This window comes from Anolis sagrei, chromosome 3 (assembly GCF_037176765.1).
Source record: "Anolis sagrei isolate rAnoSag1 chromosome 3, rAnoSag1.mat, whole genome shotgun sequence".
Taxonomy (NCBI): Eukaryota; Metazoa; Chordata; class Lepidosauria; order Squamata; family Dactyloidae; genus Anolis; species Anolis sagrei.
In genome coordinates this window covers 159,863,195-159,882,084 of record NC_090023.1, presented here as the reverse complement: position 1 = coordinate 159,882,084, position 18,890 = coordinate 159,863,195, and the positions used below count along the sequence as shown (strand labels likewise).

At 36.0% G+C, this 18,890-nt stretch overlaps 1 protein-coding gene across 1 annotated transcript in view; it reads left to right on the top strand.

The window, feature by feature from the left end:
• BMPR1A (bone morphogenetic protein receptor type 1A) overlaps positions 1–18,890 on the top strand; it is a 72,090-nt gene that overhangs the window by 18,231 nt on the left and 34,969 nt on the right. The window contains exon 2 of the mRNA XM_060768983.2: positions 14,230–14,350. The gene's annotated coding sequence lies outside the window, so the exon portion shown is untranslated. The remainder of the gene's footprint in view (positions 1–14,229; positions 14,351–18,890) is intronic.

Below are 18,890 nucleotides of genomic sequence, written 5' to 3'. Positions count from 1 at the left end.
CTAGGAAAGCACATTATATGGGAATAAATAAAGCATATATTAGCTCTTGCAAATATCTTAGCCAGGCATTTTCCAAAATAGAAAGAATTCCTTTATGATAATGCTCTGTCAAAATTTACATTAGAAATAAATTTCCATTTATTAATTTGTAACAGAATGAAACAACAAAATAATAAGGGACCACCAAACGCAGCACCAAAACACGAATCAAGGAACATGAAAGGCACTGCAGACTACTTCAACCAGAGAAATCAGCCATAGCAGAGCACCTGATGGACACAGCATTTTATTTGAGAACACAGAAATGCTGGACCACTCTCACAACCACCATGTCGGACTACACAGAGAAGCCATTGAAATACACAAGCATGTGGACAATTTCAACAGAAAGGAGTAAACCATGAAAATGAACAAAATCTGGCTACCAGTATTAAAAAACTCTAAAATTACAACAGCACAACAACAGAGAGGAAACAAACAAGGACATCTATTCGCCTCTCAACGAAAGTTTGCTCTAGGCACTGTCAGGCCATTATATGCTAATCAAGGTGGTCAGTTGAAACATTCACACCTAGCTCCAGCAAACAAGAGTCCTTTGTCTCACCCTGGTCATTCCACAGATATATAAACCCTTTTTCCTAGTTCCAACAGACCTCACTACCTCTGAGGATGCTTGCCATAGATGCAGGCGAAACGTCAGGAGAGAATGCCTCTAGACCATGGCCATATAGCCCAAAAAAACCTACAACAACCCAACAAAATAACTGTCAAATAGAGTTGCTGTCAATTTCAAAAGTCACTTTTTCAAATGACTATTCCTAAGAAGTATGTGTATATAAAATCATACATAGGCAATATGTATCTGTGTGTATGCATGTGCCTTTCATTTGCCTGTCAACTTATAGGGACTCCACAGATTTCATAGTGTTTTTGGCAAGAAATTTTCAAAGTGGTTTTGCTAGTTTCATCTCAAATATACCCTGCATAACCTGACATTTGGTGTCAGTCTCCCATCTGAGTATTAACTAGGGCTGCTCCTGTTAACTTCCCAAAAGCAGGCGGGATCTAGTGTCTTCAGGAGCAGAATTCAAAACGGTCGCCTTAACAGATTAGAGAGAAGAGCCAAAACTAACAAAATGAAGTTCAACGGGGACAAATACAAAATACTCTGCTTAGGCAGAAAAAAATGAAATGCAAAGATACAGAATGGGGGATGCTTGACTTGACAGCAGTACATGTGAAAAAGATCTTGGAGTCCTCATGGACAACAAGTTGAACATGAGCCAGCAATGTCATGTGGCAACAAAAAAGCCAACGTATAGTGTCTAGATCCAGGGAAGTCATGATACCTCTCTATTCTTCCTTGGTCAGACCATACCTGGAATACTGTGTCCAATTCTGGGGACCATAACTGAAGGGAGATGTTGACAAGCTGGAATGTGTCCAGAGAAGGGTAGCTAAAATGATCAAGGTTCTGGAGAACAATGAGGAACAGCTTAAAGAGCTGAGCATGTTTAACTTGCAGAAGAGAAGGCTGAGTGGCGACATGATGGCCATACATAAATATGCAAGGGGAAATCATAGGGAGGAGGGAGTAAGCTTGTTTTCTGCTGCCCTGAACAATTGCTTCAAACTGCAAGAAAGGAGATTCCACTTGAACATTAGGAAGAACTTTCTGTCCCGTAGTATGGTGGGGTCTCCTTCTTTGGAGGTTTTAAACAGAGGCTGGATGGCCATCTGTCGGGGGTGCTTTGAATGTGATTTTCCAACCAAAAATGCACCAAATAAATCATGCAAGCTTTGGCTTCTTTGTCAGGAAAAGGTGTTTAAAATCATACAGAAGAAGGAAAAATGATGATGTGACTCGCAGGCCTACATTTTAAAGATTCCTTTGTTGTTTGTTAAAATGTTCTGTAAAGATATTCATATTGGGAGAGGTCACTCCTTTTTTGGGCAGTTTTCAAAATGGAAGTCAAAAGAGTTGTAAAATGCAGGCAATACAATTTCTTAACATTTTATTTTAATGAAGTATTTAATCTATATTAACCTGCTACCGCTGCTATGGAAAAGACAAGTGTATCCACGGAGGAACCTCCTTGGGTTGCATACTGTTGTATTTATAGCACAATAGATCCCTGACATGGTTGAAGTCTAACTGCTTTCCATGCGTCTCTGCCAATGCATCTGTTTTCTCTTAATTTATTTGTGAAGATGCCAGAATGAGTGCTTAGAGACTATTTTTCCTAATAAAGAGAAGACATTGCAAAAATGATTTAAATGTATGGCAGTGCTGCTTTCTCTTAATGGTCAAGTAAGCTTGAAATGGTAATTGGGATAATGTATTGCTTCATGCTTTGGTAAAATCTAAGAGAGGACTTGGACACACAGCAATTGTTGTTATTGTGATGTTGAATGCTTCATATTGGATCGGGTTGTTTTTACTGCAAGCCCACATGAAAGCTTTTGAACCCTTTATTTTTAAAAAGAGATTTGCAATGACATACTATAAAAGACTTTAAATAATAAGAAAAGCGGTATACAAATACTGTAAATAAATAAAATAAGTAAATATCTATTTAGCATTGTCTTGTAGCAATGGTGTATGTTCATCAGATTTGAAATATTTGTCACTGGAAAATTGTATGTGTTCTAGCATGAATTTGTTGGGTATTCATTAGGCATGTGTGAACCAAAAAATGGTTCAAAAGTACAAAACTAGGGGGTGTTGGCGCGTCATTTCTAAAGTTTGGGTGGTGAAAATTTTGGAACTAACGAGACTAGAGAAATTTTGTTACTATGTCGTTAATTACGATTGTGCATGTGTATTAAGGGAAACATCACTAGGCTCCTAGCTCCCTCATTTTTAAAGCTATTGAGGTGAAATTTGCTACCATGGTAGAACACATGTACCACTGTTAGCTCACCAAACTTCAGTATGCTTGACTTATCCATGGATTTTTGGCAAAAATAAAATTATTTAAAAAATCATAAAAAAGAAAATCTGTTCCTGGTTTGAAAGTGTTATTTCCTGTTTCATTGTGTAGCTTTTACTTTGGAAGTAGTTGTTGTACTCCAGAAACTTTGTTTTTGTGGCAAAAACTGTGTTAAATTGGTGGAGACTCGACAAAGCAAAACGTACTATAGGGCGATGCCCCTTGCGTAAAGACAAAGTTCTTGCAGTGTAATAAACTTTCGCCATGTTTTAGTGACAGAACTAATTGAGAACTGCCATTTATAACCCAGGTACAGAAATCATAGTACAGACACCATCATGGGACATCTAGACCCCCTTCTTCCGGACAAAAAATCACCATCCAAACTCTCCTGATGTCCAGTTAATATGCTTCCCCTATTGAGTTGGAGAAAAGCCCCAAGCCCCATCCAGGCATTTAGTTCATTTTTTTTTCTAACCCAGCACAGAGATTGGCTTTCTTATTAGAGAGAGATCACAGTCCTCCTCTTTGCCGATTCTGTGGCTGATGTTAGGGAGGGACAGATTCTCTTTCCTCTATCCTAATTGGTACATTCTGATGCTGATGGACTCTGGGAAATGTAGTATAGATCAGGTATATAGCTCCTCACATTCCACACAACATCTGCATATGTGTATAATTAAATTATTATAATTAGGAAAATTCAGGGGCTCCTATCTTCTTCATGTTTAAAGCTATTGGGGTGAAACTTGCTACAGTGGTAGAACGCATTTACCACTCTTTGCCCATCAAGTTTGATCATGTTTCACTTATCCATAGATTTTTAAAAATCTACAAGAGCTATCTACTTGAATTTCATATGTAATGCACAAGATAACCAGGGCATCAATCCCCGGAAGTTTCAGAAAGATTCACACATCTACAGTTTATTGGGGATTTTTAAAATTTGAGACAAAAATAATTTATCCCCCAAAAAGGGACAACAACAATCCCCTTTCATGTCTGTCTGTCTTTTTGACACACAACCACATTGCTTCAATTTAGCACAGATTTATACTATTACTTACTTACTTTAGTCCTCTTTACAGATTCCATGTTTTAATTTATTATTTAGACTGACTCTAAAAGGTGGCTGCTGCAGCTGGCTATTACAGTAGAATCTCGCTTATCCAACATCAACGGGCCACCAGAACATTGGATAAACGAGAATGTTGGATAATAAGGAGGGATTGAGGAAAAGCCTATTAAACGTCAAATTACGTTATGATTTGACAAATTATGCACCAAAACATCATGCTTTACAAAAAATTAACAGAAAAAATAGTTCAGTACATGGTAGCATTACGTAGTAATTGCTGGATTTACAAATTTAGCACCAAAACATCGCAATCCATTGAAACAGGACTGTGTCAGATAATGCAGAATGTTGGATTAGCGAGACTCTACTGTATTTGGGTCCTTCAGCCCTCTTTTGGGTCCTGAGCAGCATTGCATTCTGGGAAATATAGTTTGTGGCAGAGCCTTTTGCATTCATGGCAATTGGGGACCTTACCTTTCCAAACTACATTTATGATTACTGTGTTTTCACTCTTCCTATAGTCCCACCCCCAGCCTTGCTTATGGTGTCAACGGGACCAGAATGGTTTTTAAAGCACTCTTACGTTCTCTTGGCTTTACCAAAGTTGCTTAATGGTGGTTAGTAGTTATACTGGAAATTAAACTGACCTTGGGAAAAATCCAAACGTTACAGAACCTTTACAAAAAATATTAGTGAGTGTTTAAATTTCTACCCCCCACCCACCCACCCTTTCCTGCATATTTCGGAAATCGTGTTGTATGTACACATTTAACAAATTTGATACAACTTCCAACAAGTAATTTTTTCACACCTCTAGTATTCATCCTTCACATTATTTCTGCTCCTTCTGAACATGAGACAGAGATAAGCATTTTGATGACCTTCAAATTACATGTATTTAGCATTGTCTGAAGCCCCTTCTACTCAGCTGTATAAAACCTGTTTTGAAATGGATTATATGGCAGTGTAGATTCAGATAATGCACTTCAAAGTAGACAATGTGGATTATTTGTCTTGATATTCTGGATTTTATGCGATATGACTTGGTTCCTGGGTTACAACAAAATAGCTCACTTATATACAACATGGAAAATAAATAAGTTCAGCCAATAATGTGACTATTGAAACATATTGTACAGTTCAAATTCACAGTAATCACAAGCACTGGATTATATGCCAGTGTAGAAGATGTTCATAATTTAGAGCAGTAGGAAATAGTAGTATGTCACTCAAACTTCGTCATTCATTACCCTTACTCTATTATTGCTTCAGCCTTTAATAACCTGACTCATCCTTCCTGGATTCAGGAAGTCTTTCATCTCTGTTCATAATTGAAACAGTAAAATGTATATGGAGTACACAGTTTTGCAACACTGACAGAAATGTTGCTTCTGTTTTACCCTGGAGAAAATAGTTGCATTTGGACTTAAGCAAGGAGTGGGGAACTGGTAACCCTCTAAATGTTCTTTGGATATAAACAGTATAACTAGTGATTGGTTGAATATCTATTGTACCAGAAAGAAAACAAAGAAAACTTCAAAATGTTATTGACTTCTGTGGTTCAGTTAAAGAATACATGTTACATATAGAAACTGTTGTAAACTAATATAATAAAGATCCAGTCTTTCTTATATGGAAAACAAAAAACCAAAGTGCTCCAAAAACATCCATATGGATGACTGAAATGGTGACACCTTTACTTTCTGATGGTCCAGTATACACACACATTTTGTTTAATGCATTTTTTACAAATATTGTCTCTATAATTATCTTTAGACTATGTATATGAGGTATATTTGAAACACAAATAAATTTAATGTTTAGACTTAATTCCCACCTCCAAGATATCTATTTATGTACAGTATAATCAAATATTTCAAAATCTTTAAAAAAGAAAAGAAGGAAATTCAAAACACTTCTGGACCGAGCATGTTGGATTAGGGATACTCAACCTATACATGAAAATTCAATCCTGTCAAATAAATTAATAAATCATTTTAAAAAATTGAAAAATCTGACAAGATGTATCCATACATTTTTCTATTTAGGGTTTGTAGATTTTAGTGAAGGAGTTTGTTTTAAGCATACTTTATGAGACTGAAATGCTTTTATTCGTCAAAGTCGATATACACACTGATAAACTGAGACTTATTTATAGATGTGTATCTAAGATTGACGTGTGTATGTGTGTGTGTGTCTGTCTAAATGCTACTACTGTTTCCCGCTTTCAGCAGAATAACTATGAACCAATGCTGAGATGCCATTTTAAGAGGTTAAATTACTTTCTAAATGTTTCTGTGAAGGAGAAGAGAAGGGAAAATATCATGTTACTCATTCGCATTCCAGAGCCTACCACTACACTTGAAGGCTGGAGACATGCTGGCTAGAATACACAGTTGCCAATCGTCTTTAGTCCTCCTCCCCCCACTCAGGGGAGAGACCAAAAGAGATTTTCTTTTAAAGGGGCCTGGAAAGGGAAAACAATTTTCTTCTCTCCAGAAATGTTTAAGTTTACTTACTATAAATCTTTTATCATCTCCATCATGTAATTATTACTGCCCTTGCATTCTGCATTTCCCTAGTTTTTACTTAGGGTTTTAGTTTTGCTCAAACCTGGATTTTCTCTGGGTTTTTTTTTTTTTTTGGAAAATAAGGTTAATACCATAAAGAACTTTGAAGAAGATGCCATTAACAAATCACAAATGTGCTTTAAGATCCTACGAATACCACATATTATTACAGTGTTCAGTATAATGTACATGCAAACAATATAAAGGTTTAAAAACCATTTGTCAGTCATTTGTTATGATATTTCTATGTTCTGTTATAATTTAGTCTTGGATTTTGGTATAACAAGAAATTGCCCGATTCAGTTTCTCCCACTGGGGTACATATATTGTTATATACAAAAACGCTTTCCTAAAAGTATATCAGTTTTGGGTTATTTTAAGATTTTTGGGTTGTATGGCCATCTTCTGGAAGCATTGTGTCTTGATGTTTCGCCTCCATCTGTGGCAAGCATCCTCAAAGGATGCCTGCCATAGATGCAGGTGAAATGTCAGGACACAATGCTTCCGGAACATAGCCATACCGCCCAAAAATCTTACAACGGCCCATGGATTCCAGCCATGAAAGCCTTCGACAATACATATATCGGTTTTGTCTGTTCACACAGACTTGGAGTTTATCCTCATTTAGGAAATAGCTCTTCACTGTGCAAATAATGGAATGAAGCAGGAAAAACCTCCTTCCATTTCCATCCAGAAGCTGAATCCTGTGTTATAGAAGCATGCCCCTGAAAGTTGTAGATGATGCTAGTAAAACCAAATAATAGGAGTATGTCAGCTGAAGTTGGCCCTACAAGTGCTATACACCTTATCATGTCTAAAATCTTGATTGATCTCTGGACAATTTTAAATAGCAAGAAGGGAGCAAAAATTTCCTTCAACCTAATTGCTCAACATTGGCATCAACAAGATGATCCCCCCCTTCTGTAAAATATACTCCTGAAGTGAAGAAATATTAATGGTATAAACGTACAGTGGACTTTTGTGTTGAAGGACCATGCACTCTGTCATATTCCAGTACTGAAAACATTCCTGGCTCAGAATTCTGTCATTCTGGATATATTGTTTACACCTGGATCCAATTACTGCATGTCCAGCTTTTCATTCAAATACTATTTCATGTTAAACGTTTGTGATTAGCCATCTTTTGATATTGTGGGTTTGGATCTTTTGGATTGTGTATGTTCATCAGAGAGTTTTACTGAACACAAAAAACTAGTTTTTTGAGTTCTGTTGTACTCCAGTTAAGTGGAGCAGAACCTAAACATAAATATTTCAGTTGCATTGACCTGAAAGAGAACCAAATCCTTAAATATACAGAACTGCAATTGTTTTAAAAAATCTTCAGTAATCTGAAGCTTGGGTGGTGGAGAGGAAAGGGGTTCCATTTTCCAGAAGAGGACATATGAGATGATTGATCACAGAACTATCAGTTCTAATTTCCTGCATTTATTTTATCCTACATATGGTGACTCTTTTGTTACCCTCCATTTAACTGAGGTTGGAGATATACCTAGAGTACTTTGGATTGTCTGCAGATTTTCCATAGGTTAATAATTCAAATTAATATAACTTCTGAGTATTATTTCCCTTGTTCATTCCAATTATAATCCTTCTGTTTCTAGAAAACTGAAAAATCCAAGGAGCAATGACGATTTGATCACAACCGAGTCCAAAAAAACATTGCAGCTTCTAATGGAATCTGAAGTCAGAATGTGGAGCGGAAAAATAATTTTATGGAATTAAATTTTATAGAAAAATCCAATGCAGTATGTACTTGTGTGGAAAATTTTCCACACTTGTACATATCCATAGTTATCTGGATGGTGAGACTAACCATCCCCTCCCATCCTCCATAGTGGGGCAGACTCTGGTTGTAACATGGATCCTACTTGTCCATTGTCACCTGTGGTGACATCAGCTGAGATATTAGTCCTCCTCCGCCCCATCTCTTCCCAGAGTACCTCGTCGTCACAGCAGATGTAACTGCAGATGATGGTGAACAGGTAGGATCTGTGTTATGGCCAGACATGACACAGAAGGCAGGAGGGATGGTGGCTGCCATCCCATGTCCCTGTGCTGCCCGAAGTTAGGAAACATGACATGACCGTGGGAACAGTTATTTCGAGTTCTGCAACAGAACCAACTGTTCTGACATGCCCAAAGTCAAGATATAGTCCAAATTCTGGGCCAGAATTTGCCCTATCCCCTGGTTAATGTGGGGTGAGGTGGCGTTAAGGTGGCCTTGCCCTTTCTTACCCTAGATCAGCTCCATATAGCATTTGGCAACCACTGAGGGGAAATGCTCCTAGTTGCTGCGTTGATTTTTCTCATCTTGAAATGGAACTAATAAGTAGTGAATAGAATGAGTCAGTGAAACTGAAAAACTCTCACCACAAATTGTAATTCTATTAGTTATAAGTTTAGTATGCATAGTGTGAGGACATAATTCTGTTTGACATTCTGGAAATCACTTCCAGCCAAATTCGTGTATTTTGATATTTATAGAGGGGAAAAAAGTTTGATTTGCTCTCTCCACTCTTAATTGTCTAAGCCACCATCAGACATCATAGGAAGTTTTAAGTCTTCCTATAATGTACAGTATTATAGGAAAGTATTTTAGTACAGTGTAGTAGAATGTAATAATCTTGGTTTATTTATACTCTGTCTTTCCCCAAAGCTAAGATGTAAATATAAATATATAAATATATTATAAATATATCTTATAAATATATAAGACGACGAAACTGGATCGCGATTTAATTAGGAGATGCATTAGATTGTTATTGATGTGCTAATACTGTGTATTATGTTTTTATGGTTTTAAATTGTATACTGTTTATTGTTGTATTTTATTGTAAACCGCGTTGAGTCACCAGTTAGGCTGAGAAACAGCGGTATACAAGTACAGTAAATAAATAAATAAATAAATAAGGTGGGTTATGAAACAAAAATAAATAAAATAAAAATACCAACATGTATTATTTTAACTATTTGATAAAATAGTTTAGATTGCCTTCTATCCTTCCATGTATAGGTAAGTATACAAATACAAATAAAAAAAATTCCAAATCTGTGAACAGATTAAAAAACAAAGAGAAGCAGAAAATATGTGGAAGAAAGGATCAGTTGATCAAAATGTTTTGGCAAACCAAAAGGTTTTGATTTGATTGTGAAACTGATAGTATTTATTCTAGCCACATTTCCCTGGAGAGTTACTGTGCTTCAACTAGGAAGCCTTCCCTGATGACATGTTTGACTTGGGGACATGGTATTATTACAAGGCTTACTTGATGAACCTGTAAAACAGAGCTTCGTCTTTTGACATCCTTTTCTATGAGAAGCCAGGCTGACTCCAACCCTGGTGATCTTTCAACAGTTGACCAAGACTGTGTTCTGCATAGACTTTGATTCTTTAAGTCAGTTTGTGCATTAAGTGAATTTTTCAAAATAGTTTATAGAAATTGGAAGAAGGCAAATGTGGTCCCTATCTTCAAGACCCAAACAATTACTGTCCAGTCAGCCTTGCATCGATAACAGGCAAGATTCTGGAAAAGATCATTAAAGAAGTGGTCTGCAAACACTTAGAAATGAATGGGGTCATCACTAATAGTCAGCATGGATTTATCAACAACAAGTCATGCCAGACTCATCTGATTTCGTTTTTTGATAGACTTACAAGCTGGGTAGATGTAGAGAACACCATGAATATATGCTAATCTGAACTGTGGTGCAGACAAAATATAATTTCCAAATTAATAAAAAATATATTGTTTTCCATTGTGCAACTTAGTATGGATAGTATAGCACCATTTCAACTGTAGTTGTTGAGTAACAACAGTGTTTGTATGCATGTGTGCCTCATTGGTTTAAAAACATTATCTTGCCAGTTCAACTGACTTTGGATGAACATCGTAAGGGAGATTGTGGTCAAAGAAATTAACTATTTTAATTGGAAGGCTACCACATAAAATGAATGGTGGAATTCAACATTTGCCTTCAATCTAGGAATTTGTTAAATTGTATGAAGTAGATGCATAATTTTAACTGTTTAGTAAATTCCATAAAATTACAATTTTTTTACCTTGATTTATATATAAGAAGGTTAGCTTAATGGAACATTAATGTAATGTTAGGGGGAGACAAAGGTGCCTTATCCTAAGTCAGTTTAGCCCAGTATTGCTAACATTTAGTGTACACATAAATCTGTATTAGCACTGCCTAGAGATCCCTGATAGTCTTGGTGGAGTCCCATTGAAGTACTTATGAGGGCCAATACAGTTTAGTTTCTGAAGTCAAATGAATTGAATAAATTAAGGAGTTATAGTTAAATTTACTAAGGTTTTAGCTTTAAAATTAGCAGCATGCTTTCTTCAAGCTTGGTAATTTATTTGTCAATAACACTTTCATATATGAAACATAAAAATGGTTCTCATTGCTCCACTGTGTATCCTGTTCCACAAAGTTAAATGCATAGCTTTCTGTGTAGTTAGAATTCCTGATGATAGTGCATGGTAACTGAATTTTTCTTTTACTTTCTCAGTTGTCTAAGCCTTCATCTGTACTATTTTTGTCATGTGGTTTGAGTCCATTAAAGTTTATGCTACACATTTCTTCTCAGTCTCAAAGGTGCTTCTGAATTCCTTTATTTCTTTTTGTGAGTTTATCTCTTATGAAACTCCAATATGTAATTTCTTTCTTCTTGTTTCCACATTCTTTAATAGTTTATTTGTACTATACCTCCTGTTCAGACAGTATTCAAAGGGATTTGCCATGCTTTGACTTGTTTGAGTCCTATGTTTGATAGTTCAGCAGTGTGTGAAAAAATTGCAGAAGTCACAAAATTGGCACTTGGATTTAATTAATAGCTACTCAAGTACTGTATCCCTCATTCAGTTGGAGGTATTTCAGATTGTGTAATCCATACATTTAAACATAATAGAAACAATAAGGCCTGAGGTAGCAGATGTCCTACCTTAATTAGGAGACTAGTTCTCGATCTTTCTTCCATTTTGAAGGATCCCTCCTGTAACATGCTTGTTTTTCTGGTGGCAGCTGATTTTTATAAAAAATACAGTTGTAGTTGTTTTCTTTTTTCCATTTGCAATGATCAGTTTACAGACTGGAACCCCCAGCCAGTTGCTTTCCCTGTCTCATGCTTGCTGTAGTGGTGAGATAATGGGTTTGTGTGCAGCAGACATTTGCAGTAGATCTGTGATAGATATTTTTCAGTGACATATATGTTTTAAGAAGATTTTAATAATATTGAACTGATTCAATTGCTTTTCTGTCAGTAAAGAAAAAAACCCAGCTTATTTAATAACAGAGAGGTGTCTCATGAAGACGGTCAAATAGAAAGTTACTTCAAAGCTCATGTTACATATTTCTGCTGAACTAAAGTGACTCTGTCTATATTTTTGTTTTGCAGATAATTTGGGAAAATATTACAAATAAAATATAACAGAGAGGGAGGGAGTTTGGCTAAAGATGGACTCTCGTGTGGCACCAGAGACTTTTGTTGTACAACACCAGCTTTGCTGTCTGATGTGTGGAGAGGGCACTTTTACTAGATTCAAGGTTTCATTGTAGGGTATACTCCATTGTGGTTGTAGGACATTCAGTATGCTATCAAAACGTGTGGATTTGTAAGAAAAATTATATTGTATATGACTTGACTGCATGAGGGCTGTAATAATCAGCCTTCAATTTTTAATACTTTGTAGGGATTCAGTAGTAATTCAAGAAATTTTGTGTAAGGGATAGAAAACCTGCTTTGGAAGGCTTTGTATCGATGTTTTCTAGACATCTAAACGAAGGTTTCAAAATATAATACAAAAGCACCTTCTCTATATTTTACTTAAAAGTTAACCATCAGCCTGTTTATTTCACAAAGATTATTGCCATTAAGAACGGAATGTGTTCAAGCTAGTGTCAAATTGCTCAGTTTTTACCCAATTTTATTATTGGTTGCTAATGCTGTTAAACCAATGATTATAAGTCTTGGAGACAGATGTATTATGACTTTGTAATAATAATAATAATAACAGCAACAACAACAACCTAATTTTTTTATCCCGCCATCATCTCCCCAACGGGACTCAGGGCAATTTACATGGGGACCAAGCTCGGCATACAACAAAATTTACCAGCTAAGATACAGTCAAAACATAATAACATATAACATAAACAATCTAATCAAAACAATTAGAAACGGTGGAGTATAAAAACATCATAAAAGAGTATCAAACCAACCTCAACAACCAGTAACCAGGAATATGATGGGCATGATCAGATTAGAGAGGGCATGGCATGGGTTTGTGCAAAAAGAAAACTATAGGGCTGGGGCTGGAGGTAAAGTGCTGAATACAACCTTATCAATAAATTAGGGCTGGCCATTCATAAACAGGGACTAATCATCATTCAAATTCACACTAGAACATCCACTGAAATAGAATAATGAGATACAGTGCTTTATCAGTTTGCTTCCCTGTATTTCAGACTGACCTATCCAGTCATGTTTTTCTGATCACTTGGTTTAGCATCATTTCCTTTCCTCCCCTGGGAGTGACAACAATGTCATTGGACCAGATCCTTCCCCCATGTGGACAAGCACAGTTTCTTGTCATTGGACCAAATCTATTCCATGTGGACTTAACATAAAAATATCCTAGCCCATGAAAGCAGTCCAGAAATAACCACCACTACCATTTACATGTGTGTATGTCCCCAAAAAATCTATGTTGTTGTTCATTCGTTCAGTCGTCTCCGACTCTTCGTGACCTCATGGACCAGCCCACGCCAGAGCTCCCTGTCGGCCGTCACTACCCCCAGCTCCTTCAAGGTCAGTCCAGTCACTTCAAGGATGCCGTCCATCCATCTTGCCCTTGGTCGGCCCCTCTTCCTTTTGCCTTCCACTTTCCCCAGCATAATTGTCTTCTCTAGGCTTTGCTGTCTCCTCATGATGTGGCCAAAGTACTTCAACTTTGTCTCTAGTATCCTTCCCTCCAATGAGCAGTCGGGCTTTATTTCCTGGAGAATGGACTGGTTGGATCTTCTCGCAGTCCAAGGCACTCTCAGAACTTTCCTCCAACACCACAGTTCAAAAGCATCGATCTTCCTTCGCTCAGCCTTCCCTAAGGTCCAGCTCTCACATCCGTAGGTGATCTATACAATGCAAAATCTATACAATGCAAGATTTTCCCTTTGAAGTTAAAGGCCGAGTCTGATTCCTGCAGTCTTTTCCTATAATTCCTTTTTCATCTAGTCTTCTTGAGTTAAAACGCAGCATCTAGGTTTGGGAATTAAAGTCTTAAAATATTTTTTTTCAAATCTCAGTTTATCAAAAATTAGGTCTGTAAGGCATACCACACAGTTTGAAGAATTATTTGTTGTAGCATTATTCTGAATGGCTAGCATGCAGCCTGAGGTTTATATACCATCTTGTCTCATGCTATTTTCATAAACTACTTTGAACATCACTCCAAGTTGAAATAAGGTATTTTATTGCATGGCCCTAAGGAGTTGTGCAGAACTAGTTCTATGCATGCTGATGGATGTGTATAAAAGACATTTTAGCTGATAGAATGAAATTTGTTCTTAATCATTCATAAAGCTTCTGTGGACTTAACGTTTAACTCTTTCTGTCTTGCAGATTTAAAGAAATATGCATTGTTACAATTTTGTTCTGGAATTGTTGAAGTGGAAATACAGATGAAACCAGTTGACATAATATCAACTGTATAGCATTGTTTCATTCATTTCTCCAATAAAAGGTAAGCATTCTCATGATTTATTAAACTGAGCATATTTATTTTATTTTTTTAAAAATTATATCTTATCTTTCATTTAAGCTTGTCAGTTAACAAAGTTGGATATTGACAGTGTCAGAATATATAAATTTAAAATGCAGTAAAAGCTTTTATCTACTAAAAAAGAAACTAAAAACAGTAACATAAGGTCAGCAGAAACAAATTAGGCATGTTTCAGTAAAGCTGAGGATTTACCCAAAGCCTGAAGTTCCTTTTTCTTGGAATAGTTCTCCAAGATTGCTGCGATCTTGATTTCTATAACATCTACTTGTAAAAAATAAGTAAAGAGCCATTTGTGTCATAAGTAAATGTATACAAAAGTTAATTTGATTAATTCAATGGTGTTCTTCATTAGGTTCGTTTTTCTTAGACTGTCATGCTTTTATTCCCATCATTTATGATTTGTATGTATGAATGTGATCCTGGAAGAATACTATTTCCAGATGTAGTCTCCTAGAATTCTAATTGTATGTATTTTTCATGTGGCAGAAATAATGGCTGCTTCAGATGCTTTGCACCTGATTCCTTGACTCACATTATAGTACAGAATCTCAATTTCTCTTCCTTAAATCTATTCCAACATCCACACATGCTGTAGCTGCCTTAAAGCTATGACTATTATGTCCAGTATGGTTAGTACTAACCTGGATGAACTCATAACTCAGGATTTGCAAGCAGCCTCATACTGATGTCAGTTCTTAGGTTATACGACTACCCTTAGCATTAATTGTAGTTTTGTCTGGGTGAATCATGGTTGTATTGGTGGGAGCAGAAAGAATCCAGTGTCCTGAAGATACATCCCAGTAGATCAGCCATAATTAGGGAACAGGAAATGGTTCTTATAGATCAGCTCAAGATTTTCACAAAAGCATCTTTCCCTATTACTGTTAAGTCAAGATTGGCAAGCCATTTCTTTGGTTGGCAAAATTACTGTAAATAAAACTTGTTGTAGTTACAGATGGACAGCTTCCTGTGCTGTCATTTGAAAGACAAAATGCAGCTCTTGTGTCTTCATTTATAATAGACTAGCTGAACTCACAAATCACAAATCAATAGAGTTATAGCTCATAACTAAGCTTGTAGGCAATTAGCACATAGTATTCAGCATCAGTACAACCTTGTCTTAAGTTTATGAATATTTATGTGAATACCCTTGAATGAATGCCCTTGAACTGAGAAAAGAGTTCTTGTATAATGTATAGCTTCTATAGATGAATACAGAAGTCCAAAAACTAAGCTTGGATATGTGTGTTTCCTTCATTGTGCTCTTTTTTAAAAAAAAAATCCAACAGAGCTCTTGTTGGATAGGCAAGGAGTAAATTATACTTTGCAAAGGTAATGATGAATACCAGTATTCCCCAAAATTGCAGTAGAACACATATATGGGGTGAACAAAATAATTGGTAATTGGTTTTATGTGAGTTTTACGGACTGTATGGTGATGTTCCAGAAGCATTCACTCCTGACATTTTGCCCACATCTATGGCAGGCATCCTCACAGATGGTTATCGGTAATTGCTTTCTACAGATGTACGCCCCCTGCTGTGATTATGAAGGGCAATTCATCTCCAGACCCCCAGAAATTGTCCACTTTGATTAATATAATGGAATTCCACATATTTGGATGTTCTGTATATACTCATGTATAAAGCTAGATCATAGATATCCATAAATCCAAAATAATCAGGATTCACTTTTAATGCATGGAAAGAGTAAAGACACAGGAGCTCTTTGGTAAATCTTGCATGCGTACTGTATATACTCGCATATATCTAGTTTTCAGCCCCCCTTTTAGGCTGAAAAAGCTCCCCTCGACTTGTACTCGAGTCAAGGTTACTTATGATTTTACACTGTTATTAGTATTATTTTTATTAAATGTATTATTTTACTCCATTATTAATTTTTTTATTTTTCTCTTATTTCTTATTTTTATTATTACATGTATTATTTTATTCTATTGTTTTATTACATGTATTATTTTGCTCTATTATTGTTTGTATTACATTTATTATTTTACCCTATTATTATTACTGTTATTACATTTCCATTATTTTTCTCTGTTATTATTTTATTACATTTATTATTTTAATATTATTATTATTATGTATCATTGCAATAATTATTTGAATTATTGGAAGAGTACGTTGAAGAAGGTTAGAATAATGATTTAATCAGAGTTGCACTGTCCTATCTTAAATTACAGTTTTTATGTAAATACTACAAAACATTTAACCTACTGATGCCTCAACTGAGGTAATTTTATAGGTATCTATTTTTATTTTGAAATTTACCAGTAGCTGCTACATTTTTCACCCTTGGCTTATACTCGAGTCAATCCTTTTTTCTTTTCTTTCTTTCTTTCTTTCTTTCTTTTTTTTTTTTTTTGGTGGTGGTAAAATTAGGTGCCTTGGCTTATTTTTGGATTGGCTTATACTTTGAGTATATATGGTATATCTTACTTTGACTAAATATGTTTTTTTTAAATCAGATCTTTTAAAATTCATAATTAGGACTGCTGCAGACACAGTGACACAATGGCTCTATTTAGCTGATCTGTGTGCAACTTTGGACTTACAGATATAGTTTTCTGATATACCCAAGAATAAGCTTCAGTGAGAAATGAAGAATGTTCTGTTCTCCAGATACTCTCACCACTAACTTTGTTGGCTAGTGCTAATTTGCTTTTCTTCTTTCCTGGCAGAAGATTGAAATTGTCTTACATTGATTTAAAACAAAATCCAGCTATGCTTTACAAAACTTAACAACTTTTTGTTAAAGCACATTTAAAACATAATTTCGGTGATGAAACATTACAATAAAAACACAAAGCACGGCCAGATACAGATTGCATTCCAATAACATACAGATAATAAAAGTATTTTTACTGTAATCAGCCAGATTTTTTAAAAAAACCAAATTTTCTGTCTTGATCATGGGGCAGCTACAATCCAAATCCCTCCATCTGTTTTTGTTTTAGTGAAAAAAGATATATGTGTAACAATCATTAGTATAATCAAGAACAGTTAAATTTGCATACTGGAATGTGTTTTAAAACCGTGGTCCTGAGTAGACCCTGAAATCCAGTTCAGATCCTGATTCAGTATTTCTGAAAGAAGTGTTTCTGAAAATGGGCTGCTTTGGTTCTGATTTATTTAGAACTGGTCTGGTTCACTTTTTAGTCTTGAATCCATCACAGGATCCAAGCGATTCTTATCTCACATTGTCTATCACAAGAAATACAAACATGGATATAACTTTTCCTTGTCCGAACTGAATGAACAGGTTTAGTAGCATGTTAGAAGGGGATTACCTTTGCCAATTTGCAGACAAATTGATGCAGTTGAGGATTTTTTAAGAGTACCTCTCTGGAGGGTATCCAAGAAAGAAAATTGTACCTAGAATAGAGGCATCTAGAATTCAGAGCTTCTGAAAGACAGACATAGAGGCGTACAATCCTTTTGTTTGTTTGTTTGTTTTTAATCTTGAACTTTTGCCTTGTGAAGGAAAAAAATCAGTTCTGTTGTATAGAACAGAAATCATACTATCAGATTTCCTAGAATGTACATCAATAAAACTGTTGGTTTGACAAAAAAGGAATGTTATTTTCACTGCAGAAACTGTTCAATTAAAAAAAAGAGAAATAAAGATTGAGGGAAACGGTCTCCTTCAAATAAACTAACAGATTAAGAAACACTTGTGCTAGTTACACAGTAATATAGCAAGCTGAGATGAAATCTCTCTCTTGAAGAACAGCAAGTAGAGACTCATGTATTTGTTAATGATATTTTATGTTGTTTATAATACTGCTTTTATAACCTTTGTTGTGTTATGTTTTAATGTATGTTTGACTGGGCTAGTCCCTATGTAAGCCTCCCCGAGTTCGGGGGAATTGGTGGCGGGATACAAAAATAAAGTTGTTAGTAGTAGTAGTAGTAGTAGCAGCAGTAGCAGCAGCAGTAGCAGCAGCAGCAGCAGCAGCAAAATTACAGTTATGAAGTAGCAATGAAAATAATTTTATGGTTGGTGTTCACCCGACATGAGGAACTTATTAAAGGGTTGCGGCATTAGGAAGGTTGAGAAACCCTTATCTAGGACATTGCAGTTGAAATATTGATCCTAATCCCAAATAGAGCAGATCCATTCAGTTGATGGAACTTGTGATTTTTCTTCATGGTCTCTGTGAATGCACGTGTAAGGAATTACTGTGCCTATGCAGGCTCCATTAGAAAGCTTTCCAATCTTTTAAATTTCAGCAGCAAACCCGTCCACTCCTCCCAGGGCATAAAAGGCACACTGGCTCCATGCTCCTTTTTTCCCCTGCCACACAGCTGTCTTTGGAACTTTGTAGAGATGTCAATGACATCAAGGATTGTACCCAGTGTGCCTCAAAGATCCCTGACTCAGAGGGGCATGCAAAGTCCTTTCTCTGCCATGGAGAAAGCCATGTGGTTGATTCCTGCCACCATTGCCAAGCTTTCACGTCCCAAGCCAGAAGGGAATAGGA